At 35.8% G+C, this 18,044-nt stretch overlaps 1 pseudogene across 1 annotated transcript in view; it reads left to right on the top strand.

The window, feature by feature from the left end:
- The window catches only part of LOC116528226, a 42,052-nt pseudogene extending 25,433 nt beyond the window's left edge, over positions 1 to 16,619 (top strand). Inside the window, exon 3 of the transcript XR_004258930.1 lies at positions 14,792 to 16,619. The product of XR_004258930.1 is annotated as a telomeric repeat-binding factor 1 pseudogene (transcript). The remainder of the gene's footprint in view (positions 1 to 14,791) is intronic.
- The last annotated feature ends 1,425 nt before the right edge of the window (positions 16,620 to 18,044 follow it).

Here is an 18,044-nt window from a genome sequence, read left to right as displayed (position 1 = left end):
AGATACTCTTTACCTTTTGGTAAGTTTTTGGGATGACTGACACTGGTTGTTCCTTTCTGTGTATAGTGCTTCTTTCAGAAGCTCTTGTATAGCTGGCCTGGTGGCGATGAAATCTCTGAGTGCTTGCTTGTTCGTGAAAAATTTTATTTTTCTTTCATTTATGAAGCTTAGTTTGGCTGGATATGAGATTCTGGGTTGAAAATTCTTTTCTTTGAGGATATTGAATATTGACCCGCACTCTCTTCTAGTTTGTAGGGTTTCAGCTGAGAGATCTGCTGTGAATCTGATAGGCTTCCTTTTATGGGTAACCTGACCTTTCTCTCTAGCTGCCCTTAGAATTTTCTCCTTTATTTCAACCCTGGTGAATCTAATGATTATGTGTCTTGGGATTGTTCTACTTGAGGAATATCTTTGTGGTGTTCTCTGGATTACCTGGAGTTGAGTATTTTCCTGCCTTACTAGGGTAGGAAAGTTTTCCTGAATAATATCATGAAGAATATTTTCCATCTTGGATTCGTTCTCTTCATGACATTCAGGTACACCTATCAAATGTAAATTAGGTCTTTTCACACAGTCCCATATTTCTTGGAGACTTTGCTCATTCCTTTTTAATCTTTCTTCTCTAATCTTGTCTTCTCGTTTCATTTCATTAAGTTGGTCTTCGACCTCTGATATCCTTTCTTCTGCTTCATCAATTCAACTGTTAAAACCTGTACATATTTCGCGGAGTTCTCGTATTGTATTCTTCAGTTCCATTAATTCATTTATATTCCTCTCTAGATTGTCTATCCTCATTAGGATTTTGTCCAACCGTTTTTCAAGGTTCTTAGTTTCTTTGCATTGGGCTAGAACATGTTCTTTTAACTCACAGACGTTTCTTATTATTCACCTTCTGAAGCCTAAATCTGTTAATGGAACACACTCGTTCTCCATTAGGCCTTGTTCCCTTGTTGATGAGGAACTGTAATCCCCTGTAGAGGGAGAAGCATTCTGATTTTGGGTATTCTCAGCCTTTTTAAGCTGGTTTCTTCTCATCATTGTAAATTTATCCACCCATCGTCTTTGTAATTACTGACTTTCAAATTAGGTCTCTGAGTGGACATCCAACTTGTTGATTCTCAGCGCCAGAATCTGAGCAACCCACTGCTCCGGCCAAAACAGCGGCGTTAAGGTTCATGTTGCTTTTCTGTCCGGGAATCTCTGGTCTGGCTTCTTTCTTGAGTCCCTTTTTCAATCAGCTGAATAGGTGACTCTGCCTCCATGGATCTCCAAACGTTGACCAAAAGGGGACCCAGTCCCATCTACTCTGCACCAAGAACCGCCCGCCGGGGCACTGGCAAAACTGCCGAGCGTGCCGCAAGAATCGTGCTGGCGACCTGTGGGGCTCCTCTGCTGGGAATCTCCTGGTTAGTTAGCAACAAACATTTGTCTGAAAGTGTGGCGTCTTCTCATTCTCTGCCCTTTCACTGGGAGCTACAATCCTAAACTGCTAGTAGTCAGCCATCTTGGATCACTCTCCATCAATATATCTTATGTTATATAATGAGGAAATACAAGAGAGAAGAAAAGTGTTTGCTTGATACACACAGAAACACATTCTTAATAAAATAAAGAGGGATACTCATGAAAATCAGTCTTTTTTTTGTATATCTTATCTCTTGATTGTAGCTGGTATTTATATAACTTTCTTCCACTTCCTATTCCATATTCCCTTTGCTTAGTTCAAGCACCTCAGCTGGTTGTGGTTCTTTACCAAGTGGGGTGACATAAACCTTTCTTCCTGAAGCGTCTAGGCCCTGAGTAGTCCTTCCTGGATTGAGTTTTTGGAATTTCCCATTGACCTTAATTGAAGGGCATGCTAATAATAAATGACACCCAAATATCTCTTATATTCCAGAAATAGTCTTTCTTATCTCTATTGTGGAGCAGTAGTTCTGTTCTCCCTTGGTAGTGGGATCAATCATCCGGCCAGCACAATAATTTCCTTTTTTCCTATTGATTTAAAAGCAAGAGCGATCCAAAGTGGCTGGGTGGTGTTCTCAACTACTAATTCAATGGCACCATTGTTGTATTTCCTGGTAACTATTTCTTCCTATGGAAACAAGATCTCTAGGCCCACAGAAGATACAGTCACAAAAGATAATGAACAAAAATTTTGCTAGTGTTTCGTGAGAGATAATAGTGAATAGTGACACTCCCATTTAGACCTCTTGATTCCTGGACCTGTGAATCCTGACTATAGGAAAATGAACAGCATATATTGGATGTTGACTCAAAGCATATTCAACCTTCTGGAGAGCTTTGTACTTGCACTGCAAGGTTTTGTCACCTAGCTGGCACTGTAACTGAGTCTTCAAAAGGCCATTCCACAGTTCCATCAAACCAGCTAATTTAAAGCCTGTTAGTAAATGTGATAAGACCAGTGATATCCATGAGCATGAGCCCATTGCCATACATGTTTTTCTGTGAAGTGAGTTACTTGATCAGAAACAATGCTGTGTGGAATAGCATGATGGTGATGGTAGAGAAGGAATTCTTTAAGTACATGAACAGCAATTTTAGCAGAAGCATTGTGTCAGAGAACGGAAATCTGTATCCAGAATGTCTAATTCAGTACATACAAAACATTGTTCTTTCTATGATAGAAGCAGTCGAATGTAATCAAATTAATCCCCTAGGAAATGGTGCCACACTGGGAACTCAGTGTTGGTCTCCACTGCTGGCAGATTTGAGTCTTAGATGTGGCCAATACCTAGAGTTACCTTGGTGAGTAGAAGTCTATGTAGCTGATCTCATGCATAATCTCCATCCTTGCCCTTTTTTTCATGAGGCTACTGGACAGTGATGGGGGTTACTGGGAAAAGAGGCTGACTGGAATCCACAAAACAGGAAATCTGAATCACTTGATTATTAAAATGCCCCTTTGCTGAGGGCATCCTTTGTTAAGCATTCACTTGGGTCACAAATGTCTTCATGATATCTGTTCATTCAGAAAGGTGTCTATTCCCACACTTCTTCCCCAAATTTTCTTGTCATCAATTTTCCAATCCTGTTCCTTCCAAGTCCTTGACTAAGCAGCCTAATCATTGACCAGAGCACATGAATCAGTATATAATCAAATATCTAGCCATTTCTCCTTCCAAGCAAAGTGAATAACCAAGTTTACTGCCTGAAGTTCTGCCCACTAGGAATATTTCCCTTTACTACTTTCCTTCAGGAATGCCTATGGGCCAGTCAAGTTAACACACAAAAAATTAACTACCACATAGTATTCCTCTTCATGATGAGAAATGATTTCACCAAGAAGATGGAATTCCATGCTCCCAACACTACACCCTCCAGATGGGAACCAGAGCTGTACACACACACATCCATAAAGCACTACCATAAATCCAAGGTTGTTCTCATTTGTGCACTGCCCAAAATAAATAGTAAAGTCAATCTGTGAGAAGAAAAGTTTCAAAACAAACATGTTCACAAATAACATTGCAGGGGATATGGTTAACTGTCTCAAGGACAATTATTACAAAAATGAAACTAGCAACCCCTGTGTTTTTATATAATGTATACTAACTATACCACTTCATATCTTTCTTTTGTAATTGGTTCTAGTGGAATTCTACTTTTCTCTGCATTCTTTTCTTTCCTTGTGTACGGAGAAGTTAAACACATACATACGCTTTTGCACACACAAAATTTCATTCCATCAATTCCACCATTCAATCAAATGTTTACTGAAATCCAGAGAAAAAGCGCAAACCATAACTTCTGTTTTTAGAGATTATTTTATAGTCATCTAGTGAAGAAAGTCAAACACATACCAAACTGGAGAAATTAGACTCTATTTAATTTGTTAGATTTTGTTGGAAAGAAAATAAGTATCATAAACAGGAAAATCACACAGAGACTAGAATATTTAACGAATCAGGAATTGGGGCATCAAATGAATCTTGAAGGATAACTTGCAGAGGCAAAAAGGCAGAAAAAAAATCTGGCATGAATAGAACTCATATTTAAAGTGGATTATGAGAGTGATTATAGTGTATAATAATGTGATTTTAAAATTCAGTTTGAAGCAATTTATATCTTGGATTAAAACACTAACTCCATTCTAGCTCCTTTTCTTCTTGATTCAAATACTTTTCTTAATGCATACAATTTAATTTTTAATGCATACAATCCTAATAAAGCATCTAAACAGATTTTTTCATGTACATCCAATAGTTACCATTCTGTTTTTCTCTCACTTGTGTCATATATGTTGTATGTAATATGTGATTTGATTTGAAAATAAATATACTGGCTGCATATATTCTACCCTGTAGTGCTGTACCATATAGTCTCTGAAAAATAAATACTCTGTATCTTATCTGAATTAATCTATTCACTCTAAAAACCCTCAAAACTGTCCTGCCTCAGAAGTGGTCCACATCTGACTGAGCTCTGCAACTAGTCACAAGGATTCAGCCTTAGACTGTCTGTTTTTTTTTTTTTCTAACATAATATTATAAAGATAGAGAAAGAATCAAAGGTGATCAGAGAAATGCTATTTCTAAAATAATATTTTTAGAAATCTAGAACTATCTAGTGATAGGATAAATCAACTCATAAGTTCCCCATTAATGAAGGCATTCAAAGAGAGATGTGGTTACCTGCTTGTCCTTTCTAGGCTGCCAGAAGAGAAATTGTGATTTAGACCTCAGTTTGGACCACAAGCCTCCTTTTTGGTTTCTGGTTGTAACTTCCCAAACTTTTGTTCAACCCCTCCTATTCACATTGACTTTCAAATTTTCAGTTTCTTCATCTTAAAGGAGAAAATAAAACATAACTTGCTCTTTTGCTGTGAGGATTAAATTGCATAGTACCTTAACAATACCCAATTTGGCATGTGGGATCAACTGTAATCCCCACCCCTCATGTCTTCCGTTGTTGTTTTCAGCTTTGCTGAAAAGATAATCACTCCCAAATTTCATGATAAAGTTAAATGCCAATACCTTCAAGGTTCTTTTCCCAATTCCCCTAATCAAAAATATTGCTTCCTCCGTCTAATATATAATTTATTTTCACATCTTTGTTAATACTTATTACTATCTAAACATTTATTTAATTGCCTCTACTTTATTGTCAGCATCTTGAGAACAGGAACCACAATGCAAATCACCTGAGTATCCTCAGAAAATTAATGAAGTGACAACAGTAATGTACATTTATTGGAGACTAATATATTCCAGGTGCTCTCTCCTTGGTTCTTTTACTCTTTTCAACAAATCAATGTCAAAGGTGTTATTATTATTATTAGCTTGTAGAAGGATGAAAAGAACAAAACTTTGATGCTTAGGGGGATTCAGTAATTTGCTGAAATCACATAGCTACCAAGAACTTTAGCTAGATTTTGAAACAAACTGTCTGATTTCATAACTCAATTCTTAGCCTCTATATTATTAATATGGTAGTCCTGATGTGAATCTATACTTCGTCAGTGGAGATGCAGCTTTGACACTTCTATAGCAATAATTCTCTTTGTTTCAGCTAGGCAATGGAGAGAGTTTTGTATGGAAGCTGGGGTTAGTAACAAGAGCTAATCAGAACGGAGTGGTGTTGCATGTGAAAACCTAGATCCGGATACAACCACTGGGAAGGTCAAGCAATAGAGACAGGGTTTATTGTAGGAGACAGGCAAGAAGAAAGCCTGGACATGGAGTCTAGAAAGAATAGCTTCATATGTCATGACCAGACAAGCAGCCAATATCAGGCAAATTCAATAGAGAAAAGTGAGGATCTTAACAGAATAATGGGGCTTGAAAATGTTTCAGGAAAAGAACTGTATTCAGAAATTCAGTAAGATAGGATTGGAAGTTCAGTTCTAGGGCTAATTAGTCTCTCAGATAAACTTACTAGTGAAAAGTACATTTTTGGTTCTATAGAAACTATGTATCAAGAAAGGGTCAGAAGTGGAGAGAATCAGGCAAGGATCCAGTGACCAGGTTAAAAGAAATGTTACTGATTGTATTTAAGGATCAAGACAGGCATTTACTGTGTTAGAAAAAGGTACAAGGTCAGAGACAAACTAGGAACAACTCTAACATTATGCTGAGCTCAGTAATTGCATTTTAAAGTCAAGTTAGGTAGAGTTATAGATAACTTCCTTATGTCTAGGTAACCTTAGGCTTTTGAGGGTACAAATCTAGGAAGATCCAGATGGGCATATTTTGAAGAGAGAGCCAAACTGACTTATTGAATCGTACTAAAATTAAAGCAATTTTAAAATTTAACATAAACACCTGAAAGAGTTTTCTAGAGGGCCCATAACCAAAATTCTATCTCGCAGACAAAGCAAAAGACAAAGCCTATGCCTAAATAATAACAGCATTTATATTACTGCTTCAATTCTAGCTTTGTTTATGAAATTTTAGCATTTCTCAAAATTACCCAGAGAGGTTATTAAAACAAATATTTATGGACCACCTCTAGAGTTTGTGATTTAGTATATCTGTCATAAGACATCATAAGTTGCATTCTAACAAGTTCCCAGGTAATAATGATGATGTTGGTCCTGAGAGTACAATTTGAGAACCCGTGAATTAGAGTAAAACTCCTCCTGCATATCACTAATAAGAATTGATCCAAAACCACTGGCACTAAAGAGTGAGTAGAAAACAGGTGAAGAAAAGTGCTTTGTCTAAAGGTGAGATTCCTTCGTGATTCATGGAATTCGAAAATCAACTGGTTGGATGCATTTCCAGATTCTGAAACTTGGCTGTCCATATCTGGAGCACCTGCTATACTTCCCAGTTTTAGAAGTCTCTATTCTTCGTTAAACCTATAACGTATTCCAAATATATCCTTAGATGGGCTTCTATTCCAGCGCTATTTTGTTTGTTTACACCCACATGTTAATATGACATCGTTATACTATGCCTTCTCATGAAACTAATAACATGGCCACCCAAACATCTCTCACTTTCTAATTTCCCATTTTAATTTACCTACAACTTTTGAATCATATCTTGAATATGAGGGAAAATGTTGACAAATAGCATGATCTTGAACAGAGGCATTAAAAAGAAATGTGGGGAACATTCACATTTCCACAAGGAGTTAAGATAAGCCAGGACTTCTTGTTAACAGCAATGGCAGAGTTGAGGAGCAGGTGTCCAGCATTAATCCACATAGCCTCATGACATTAATGGGAGTCCTGTGGCTTCATTCCCAAGCACCATTTTGAACATTCATCCCAAGATATGAATTAACACAATGTAGTTCCTGCACTGCTGGGTCTTATTGCTTAATTAATGTGATCATAATGACAGTGGGGGACTCTAAATTTTCTGTCACTTCATGTCCTATAAAGTTTCAATATAGTAACGAGCTTCATAAGAACATGAGCCATTTGCATGTGTGAGTGTAAGTGAGAGGTTTGGAGGCAGTGTCCACCATTAAAAAGAAGTTATGCAATGATATTGGCTAAGAAAGACATACGATGTGCACGAAATTTTAATGTTTCTGATGACATCTCAGGGCTAAATTCTGAAAAATTAATTTTCATTCATTTGTACAATTTCTCCATTGTACTCCAAAAAGATAAACAATCAGTTAACTTTATATATATTTGACTATCAATTTTTTCTTTCAGCAGGTGGTTATAAACTCTGTCTATATACAAAATATTGTCCTATGTTGAGTGTGTCATAGTAGGGTTAAAATAATTCAAAGAAATATGTCATTGATATTCTACAAAAATAATTTTCTCCAAGTTTTTAGACTTACTGTGCTCTTCTTGTTGTCCTTATCATTTTTACCATTTGTAGCATTTGACACTATTATCGCTTAAATTTTTCTTCTTCCTGGCCTGTAATCTCATTAAAGTCTTCTTGTTCTCCTTCCATAACTCCACTACTCTGTATTCTTTGGCTATTCCTCATTAATGTAATTTTTCAGTACAAGCAGCCCCCTGGGTTCTGATCTTTACCCTTTTCTCTACCTCTCTTTCATTGTTTCTTTGGGCTATATTGTATATTTACACAATTTAGCTATCAGCCTCAAGAAGAGGATTTCCAGTGAATTATGCTGAGAATCCAGAGAGTAAAATGTGTGGCTAGAATACGTAGGTCATGCAATATTCTACCCTGGTCTCATGTTTTATTTGATCAAAGCTACCTTTGCACTAATATACAATAAGGTAAAAACAGATTTTTTCAGAATAAGAATTAATGCAAATATACAAAAAGAAATTTTATCTTCATGATGTCTCATAGTGTATCCAGTAATATATGGAGTTATGGGTTAAAGGATCATAAATCTGATTGGAAGAGAATCCCTTTGGTTTCTGCACTAGAATTAATGGACATTTGTTGTTAAAGAAATGACTTATCTTTATTCTGACCCTTTCTGGGGTCCAGAAAACTACTTGTGTCTTCTATTTTCAAATTTGAGATGGTTCAAAGAAGATAGAATATTAATTTTATCCAATATATAAATGTATACTGTAGTGAAAATGGAAGACTGCCTTGATTATATGGACTGACAAGAAATCAGAACCTCAGGATCTCAAGTTTTTAAGGTTTGAGAGTAATCATCAGAGTTTACAAATGACATTTCATATTATCTTCTTAACATTCTAAAACTAAAATCTTACAGTTTATAAGAAAAAATTAATGGAATTTCTGTTCCACTGTGGTTATCATTATGATACCATGAGATTTTGAAAATATGAACCTTATATCCAGATAAGTTTTAAACACAGCATATACAAAGCAGAAAATATATACATCAGCCTTAAGGTATGGGCGCTAAAGATTGTCTCATCTCTAATATGTATTGAATGTTAGGAATATAGATTGTATAAAAATCTGGTTGGCCAACATATATAAAAAGAAGCCCAGGAAGGCCTGGGTTTCACAACAGTATCAGCAAACAGAAAACAAAATTATAAGAAATCAGGAAGGCATTTCAAAATGTGGTTCCACTACAAAGTCAACCCAAACTTTTACATAAGTATTACAGACCAGGAGAAATATATACATGCAACATAAAAAAATAATAAGAAATATATTCGACTGATCTAGAAAGTTCATGCTGTAATCATCTAGGTAATTCTTATGGGGCAGACATGAAAACTATTATAATTGGTTCTTAGCTAACGTGATAATCAAGAATCAGAGCACCATGGAATCTTAGAGTAGAACACCTCAGAGTCTGAGGTTCAATAATCTTTATTTTCTACAGAAAGAAATAAGGATCAGGTAAGAAGAACATATGTCTCGAGAAACATAAGTTTAAGTTTTGCCTGGAACAAAGCCGCACCCCCTAACTTCCAGCTAGGTCAAATAAATTTTCAGATGAGGTTAGTGGTGGTAATATCCAAAGAGTGAAGCTTAAGTGAATATTAAGGGTGAATAATTAAAAGACTATTACTATTTGTAAACCCTTTTAAGAAGTTTATGGTACTTACCCTTCCTAAGACCTTGGTTTCACGAAGGACATTAAATAACTGATTTTAGATATAAAAGAACAAAAACAATATTATGAGGAGTCAGACTATAGTTACTTACTCTTTTCTGCCTCATGATTCACTTAAACTAACATTGATCCCTCAGGCAATATATTTTTTTTATTTCTAAGGTTTTTTTTTTTTTTTCTGTTTTCTGAGCAAGAATATCACTGAAATATTGGCCCCAAATTAAAATGAATGGTCATTCTATGAGGCATTCACCTTGGGAAGAAATTTTGCCATGGACTACAGTGAACTAAGATAATAATTTAAACCACTGACAATCAATAACAGTTTGGTTGCTTAAATCCCTGTCCAATGTATTTCTTTTCTGCAGTAAAGGATCTAACTCAAAGATGGAGTATATGCTATTTAATAGAGTAATGTACAATTCCAAAATTGCCATTGCTCTTCTTCCTTGAAGCTCTCTAAAGCCATTTAAAATCACATGCATTTCTTTGTAACTATTCTCAAGCCAAATGCTAATCTGAAGGCCAGTCTCTGAAGCTGGTTTGTAATCTCACATAAATCAGTTGGAAGTGCCCAAAGGGGCCCAAAGTAGCTTCCTTATGTTGTAACGGAATTCATATATTAAAGACATATTGTAAGAATAATTCAGTTGTCAAAATATACATCCAATAGAATGATAATGTCTGGTATGCATCAATGTCTTGCGTTTCCAGTGAAATACTAAATTTTGCACAGTATCTCAAGGGCAAGCGTTAAATACTGCTGTGAGCCCTCAAACTTGACTACATAGGATTGGTAATCCGTGGATAGATTCCACAGAAATGTATTTATACAAAAGAATGAAAATATCAGCTTGATTGGGACTAATCTGAAGGAAGAATGTCCAGTTTGATGAGCTCACCCATAGCAAAGCCTTGGCTTCAAATAAACAGATGGCCCAGAACCCATTGGCTTAATGCCCGAGGCTTCAGGAGCCTTATTGCAGGTGACATAAGAAACACAGAAGAGTACCTTCATCAAAAGCTTTTGGGGTCTTTGGAATATAAGTCATATATTCCTGAGATTATTCTAAGTGAGTGTAATGCAAAGTGGAGAGAAGTAGGCCCCATTTTACCTTGGGAAAAGATGAAGTTTGGACGCTGTCGGCTTCTTTGCGTATGGCTTCTTACCAGAAGTGTGCATCAAAACATCCAAGGAGATAATGATGTCTAGCAGAGTGTTGGCTGAAATCACTGTTCCTAGGGTTGCAATGGGAGGGTCAAAAGCAAGACTATGAAAACTGGAGAGCGTATGGCAAGACTTAGAGAAACAATAGCTTTGCTTAAGGAAAGTTCTGCAAGGACCAACAAAACAATGATTATAAACATGAGTGAGATGCCGCTTGTAGATTCTTAGATATACTTTAGGAACCTTTGCAGGTGACCTCAGCTTGTATTAGAAAAAATATGGAAAGCCATTTTATATGCAATACTACTGTTATTTAGAACCCTTTTGTACTTACAGTTTGATAGGGTTGAACAAACTTCACCTTATACACTTATAAGTTTTGTTTCCTACTCTTTGCTAGCCACCCGTGAGAATGTATACACCCTGTAGCATCTCCAGGTTTGTTTTAGCAAAATTACAGAATTTACGTATCTGAAATTCAAAGCCCGTATTCCAGATTGAACACTTTTTTGGTTACCTGAGTCCACTATGGTCTGTGTCTCTTCTCTGAATTTACGTATCAATTTTCATCTGTACCATTCATTTAATGAGCTTATTATATCCTTGTGTGTGTCATTGTTTGTATTATTGTCCTGAATGCCTAAAACTGCAGAAATGTTTTACACACAAAGTAGGTTCTATCTCCCTTACTGGACTATAAACTCTCCCAGGTTGTTCAGACTTGTTTTTGTGTAAGTTAGAGTAGTTTGTCCTATGTTATTACAATGGTAGATACTGAAAAGGACTTGAATGAAAGCATGAATAAAATATTTAATTTTTAATCACTAAATCCATGGTGATCTTACACAGAGACATGCTCAGTTGCTGTTACATGGTTTGGTTCATCTATTTACACTATATTGTAGCCAATAACAAATAAATGGCTAAATGCTTCCTCTCAGTGGGGTGTGGTGATTCCCTGGGACAATTTCTCATTTGTCAGAATTGCATTTGAATATAAGTGCAAGGAAAGAAGTAAAAAAGAATAGACAAAAATCTGCTGATAAATTTAAAATTTTTCACTAAAAACACAGCAGTAAAACAGCTAAAGCTCAAATGTAGAGAATCATGTCTCCTGAAAATAAATATGCCCCAAGCTCATAAACACCAAGGCTAGTGGTCAGGAATGAACAGATGTTTATTGCCTCATGCACCCTCTGCTACTCTGGGATAATCTCTTAAATATCCCAAATCCAGTTTGAATTTAAATTAGATTCATATTTTCTTTCATGATTATTCCATTAAAAATATCATATGATTAGCCAATTAAATGGAGAGAAAAAAATCAGTAGGAGAGCAATCCCCTTTAATATTTTCAATTAAGATGTAGTGTGGCCAATAAAAGCAGCTTACATTTTCATTTTATGGGTACCTATGGAGAGCATTATGACACAAATGACTCAGAAGAAGGTAATCGTTTCAAAATATATTGTAGTGGAAGACTGTAAACAGTGCAGTGTGTTAGCTTACAAGGGATGTGATGAAAATATAAAGTTTTTTTCAAAGGGGATTCATGTTTATTTTATAGTCTTTTAGGGTGCTTGTGCCTGCCAATTTACAGCACATATTTCTAAAATGCCACAGACTGTTCTCTCCTAGGGAAGGGTGGGAAGGTGAGGGTATATCCATTAGGGGATAATATGTTTTTAAGGAGAAGGGAGTCGTGCAGCAATTCCATCCTGTCTGCTGCCCATATTTGAAATGAAACTTCACCAGGGCATAGAATAAAGCCTTATTTTCTTATAGGACCATAAGGGAAAGGCTGAGGCTGCTTGATGTCAAATGCAACAGGAATATGGAAAGTTTGTAATTCACAGCATAGGCATCAGTTATTTTGAGATCTGTAACCACTGACACGATTTAATTGTTTCATTTTTTTCTGACTTCTTGAGATTGTGAAACCAATTAATATCAATCTAAATAGTTCATAGTGGTTATAGTTTGTCAACATTTTTTTGTTGTACAAGCTCTTCTGTATATTTGATTTTATTAAATTAACATGAATGAAATTCTCATAGGCTGGGGATGGTTCTCAGCTCTTCCACATTAAAAATGTTTATCTCAGTGGGGTGGTTCAAGGTGAGAGGGAAAAAGGAATTAAATAAAAAAGTTTATTCTAGCTTTATTGAGAAATTATATGTGTGATTTTTGACTGAACAAGAGCTTATCATGACTATATGAGCCTAGTATACATCTGTGAACATAAAGATTTAATAAATATTTACTTGGTCATCAAGGTAAAAGCAGATCAGTAGTATTGAGAACACTTCTGAACAAACTGAAGCATCAATGAAAACTAATAGAAGCAACTGGAAATTAAAAGGCATACGACTAATAATAGAATTTAAAATTTTTTAAAAATTCTTTAATCAAAACATGTTATGTGCTTACCATGTATCAGACTCTGACTAAACTTTTAATATACATTACTTCCCTCAATTTTTTCCACAATCCAGTGAGATTGGTGTTATCATCAGACTCAACAAAGACCACATACTCAGCAAGTGGAAGTAAGTTGGAGAATAATTACTACATCTAGGGCCATGGCAGCATAAAGTTCATCTACTGGTTACATGTACTCAACACTGTTATAAGCACAGGAAATACTGGGGTAAATAGAGGTGAACAAGTCAATGAAGATCCCTTCACTCATGGAACTGATATTCTATCTATTGTGAGGATAATTAAAACTTGGTCCTTAGCTATTTGATAAAGTACCTGTTTTTTGTAATGAATATGATGAAGAATTAAAAATGTGAAGCTAAACATTGACCAAAGCCTTTTCTTTCCCTTTAAGTCATACTTATATAGAATAAACCTGTTTTCTACCTACTTTTGTGTTTACCCAGTAATTACGTAAACTATATTAATATTTCAAATCCCAGACTTTTGATATGAATTAGATTCATTCTTTGTTTACAGGAAGATTCAGAAGAACACTGAATCTTTCGATAAAATGATTTTGGCCACAGGCATAAAAAAAGTTTGTTGTATCCATTTCCCCACCACACACAACTAATTTAAATTTTTTGACTGATTATGTTATCTTATTTTCAAAAGCTGTCCTACAAGAAGTGTCTCAAGGTTATTCATCTTAGAGAATTTCTACATCACTCCCCTCAAGAAGATTTTCATTTTCTTAATTATCAGGTTTTAAGTGGAAATATAAGGTACTCTGAAAGTGAAATTTCAGGTCTTACACTGTGAAGAAGACAGCACAGGTCTGGTAGTCTTCAATGCTGTCCTTAACATTACATCACATAAATAGTCAATGACACAGTCCACACTTACAACTTTAACAATTATATGATTTGCTACCCTCCCCTTCTCTTTTCCCAGTAATTCTGGTATGGTTTTCCCAATCAAGATGCACTTGTTAAAGTTTTCATAATGTTTGTTATGATTGGCCCAAAAGTGCTCTCTTGCAACTAATCATTTTCTTCTAAGACTTTGGGGACAGTAATGATAACATATGTATTTTAAAGACTTTGCTATCTGCTATGTATATATATGGTGATGTTGGGTATTAATTGTCTTAACAAGTGAAAAAACGTTAATTTGGTTAAGTTTCAAACTGAGAACTTGTACTCAGAATGTGCAAGTTACTGATTAGTAATAGTAAATATAAGAGAGAGAAATGCATGTCTTAATACTGGATTATTCAAATACAAGTTACAGTGGTATAATCTTAATCTCTGTTTACTTATCTACAAAATGTGAATAAAAATATTTACTTCTTAGGATTTCAGTAATTTTTAAGTTATACTATTTACATAAAGCTTTCAGCACAGTGTTTGGCACATGAAAATTGGTATAGACATGGTAAATAACAGTATCCTCATCCAGTTGTCCTGAACATCAAAACAGCTATAAACTTGAGTAATTTGAAATAAAACAAGTGTTTTACTGTTATCTATCCTATGTTACACGAGAAAAGCCTCCATGATTTCTCTATCTCTATAAATTGCAAAATGAACATGAATGTGGACAGGATGGGCAGTTTTGTAATAAATGTAATTTGTTGTGTTTTGTTTGAAAGCAAGAAAGAGAAAGAGAAAGGGGGAGAGAGAACAGGAGTCTTGCTCTATTGCCCAGGCTGGAATGCAATCTAAAAATAGGTATTAGGACCTGGCGGAGGACGCCTCCTCAGCTGCTCCGAGTCCCCAGGGCTGTGCGGATGGTAGGGATGCCGACGCTACCGAGGAGCGGATAGCAGAAACGGAGAGAAACCACGAGGAGCAGTTCGAATGCCAGGAACTACTCGAGTACCAGGTGCAGTTGGGGGCTCCAGAGGAGGAGGAGGATGCAGGCCTTGTGGCCGAGGCGAGGCTGTGGCTACCAGGTGATGCTCGATTTCCTCTGCCTCTCTCTTTGCCGAGCTTTCCGCGACGCCCGCTCCGAGGACATTCTTCAGACCCGCGACAGCACCCAGGCTATTATTCATGGACTATCCAGCCTAACAGCTTATCAGTTGAGAACTGTATACATATGTCAGTTTTTGACAAGAATTGCAGCAGGAAAAAACCTTGATGCACAGTTTGAAAATGATGAACGAATTACACCCTTGGAATCAGCCCTGATGATTTGGGGTTCGATTGAAAAGGAACATGACAAACTTCACGAAGAAATACAGAATTTAATTGAAGTTCAGGCTATAGCTGTTTGTATGGAAAACAGGAACTTTAAGGAAGCAGAAGAAGTCTTTGAAAGAATATTTGGTGATCCAAATTCTTACGCGCCTTTAAAAAGGAAATTGCTTATGATAATCTCTCAGAAAGATACATACCATTCTGTTTTTCAACACTTCAGTTACAACCACATGCTGGAGAAAATTAAGAGTTATGTGAATTATGTGCTAAGTGAAAAATCATCAACCTTTCTAATGAAGGCAGCAGCAAAAGTAGTAGAAAGTAAAAGAGCAAGAACAATAACTTCTCAAGATAAACCTAATGGTAATGATGTTGAAATGGAAACTGAAGCTAATTTAGATACAAGAAAAAGTGTTAGTGACAAACAGTCTGCGGTAACTGAATCCTCAGAGGGTACAGTATCCTTATTGAGGTCTCACAAGAATCTTTTTTATCTAAATTGAAGCATGGAACCCAGCAACAAGACCTTAGTAAAGAAAGAAGAGTAGGAACTCTTCAAAGTGCAAAAAAGAAAAAAGAAAGCAGAAGAGCCACTGAAAGTAGAATACCTGTTTCAGAAAGTCAACCGGTGACTCCTGAAAAACATCGAGCTAGAAAAAGACAGGCATGGCTTTGGGAAGAAGACAAGAATTTGAGATCTGGCGTGAGGAAATTTGGAGAGGGAAACTGGTCTAAAATACTGTTGCATTATAAATTCAACAACCGGACAAGTGTCATGTTAAAAGACAGATGGAGGACCATGAAGAAAGTAAAACTCATTTGCTCAGACAGTGAAGACTGATTGCGTTTCTAAAAGCTTGATGAAAGGACAGTTAAGCACATGTAGATCACTACATTTTGTTTGAAACTTGCATCATTGATGTATTTTAAAACTTTTGTTTAAAGCATTACAGTATTTTTCTGTGACCATCAATATAAGGGTTTGTGCTCTAAGAATTAAAGTATATGCTATCATTGTGTTCTTTAAGAACCTTTTGATAAACTGTAAATTTGTTGAACCCTGCCACATTTAGGATCCCCACCTCCAAATCCTATTCCAGTGAAAAAAATTAAAAGCTGATCTGAAAAAAATATTTTAATTAACCTATTTTGTGTCTGTAGGCTGACCTCAACACTGTAACGTAACCCATTAAAATGAATTTTTTAGATAATTGAATAACAATAGTCCTTTGATATGAGATAGTGACTTGGTTTATGGCCTTAATATACTGCTTAATTACTTAAGACATTCATTAATAGAATGATAAATGTACAAAGTAACCTATAAGTATGACATACGTTTGCTTTCAGTGGCTTCATGTAAAGAAAAAAACTGGAAAACAGTAATACCCAAGAACACATGGGAACAGTAGACACTGGGGAGGTAGGGTGGGGAGCAAGAGCTGAAAACTACCTACTGGATACTCTGCTGACTACCTGAGTGAGGGAATCATCCGTACCCCAAACCTCAGCATCACAAACCTAGTATACCCAGCTAACAAACCTGCCCATGTGTTCCCTGAATCTAAAATAAAAATTGAAATAATTTTTTTTTAAAAAGCAAAAGACGGCCAGGTACAATGACTCATGCCTGTAGTCCCAGCACTTTGGGAGACCGATGCGGGCGATCTCAAGGTCAGGAGATTGAGACCATCCTGGCCAATATGGTGAAACCCCGTCTATACTTTAAAAAAAAAAAAAAAAAAAAAAAAAAAACTGGGCATGGTGGCATGCACCTGTAGTCCCAGTTACTTGGGAGGCTGAAGCAGGAGAATCACTTGAACCCAGGAGGCGGAAGTTGCAATGAGCAGAGATCGCACCGCTGCACCCCAGCCTGGCGACAAAGAGAGACTCTGTCTCAAAAAAAACAAAAAGTATTACCCAGGGGACGAAATTTGTACTATTAGCAAGAATCCTTTTGTGTCTCATTTAGAAACAACTTGACTTTTGTTCCAGTGTTTAAACTTTGACAAAAAATGGTTTTGAATAGATCTTTATAACCTGATGCCATAAATATAAGATTCTCTCATACCTTCATTTAATATATCAATATTTGGCCTAAAACAGTATTCTGTAAAGCTTAAGTTGGTATTAACTATGATCATCTTGATGTCTAGGATAGGTAATAAAGTTATACATACCTTACTAAGCAATTTTGGTTTTTCACTAACGTTTTATTCTTTAAAAGATTTAGACAATTACTTAGCATTTTGAGTTGTGTGCTTTATTTAGCAAGTGAGTAAAAATATTAGAATATTGAAGTATTTACTTCACTATAAAAAAATCAAATGGTAGTGTTTTATAATCTCTATTTCCTATTAAGTTTTATATGTTACTTTCCCTTAGTTCCTGAATTTGTTGTTCTATATACTATATATAAACAGAAACGTGGATGATTTAAAAAATAAATAAATAAAATAAAAATAGGTATTAGAAACCTCTTTTATGCCGATAATTGTGCTTAACAGCGGAGACAGGAAGGAATAAGGGATGAAAATCACAAACAAACAGCCAACCAATATTTCATTTAAGTCTGTGAAATGCTATGCAAATGCTGAAGAGTGATTTACTTCTAATTATGTGGTCACTTTCAAAGTAGGTGTAATGTGATACTGAGAAAAATGTATGTTCTGTGGACCTGGGGTGAAGAATTCTACAAATATTCACTGAGTTTACTTGTTCCAGGTCTGAGTTTAAATCATAGATGTCCCTGTTAATTTTCTATCTCGTTGATCCGTCGAATATTAACA

Source organism: Sapajus apella, unplaced genomic scaffold (genome assembly GCF_009761245.1).
Source record: "Sapajus apella isolate SASKATOON/1434 unplaced genomic scaffold, GSC_monkey_1.0 scaffold57, whole genome shotgun sequence".
NCBI lineage: Eukaryota > Metazoa > Chordata > Mammalia > Primates > Cebidae > Sapajus > Sapajus apella.
Note: the sequence above shows the minus strand (reverse complement) of the source record. Positions and strands in the feature narration are given on the sequence as shown.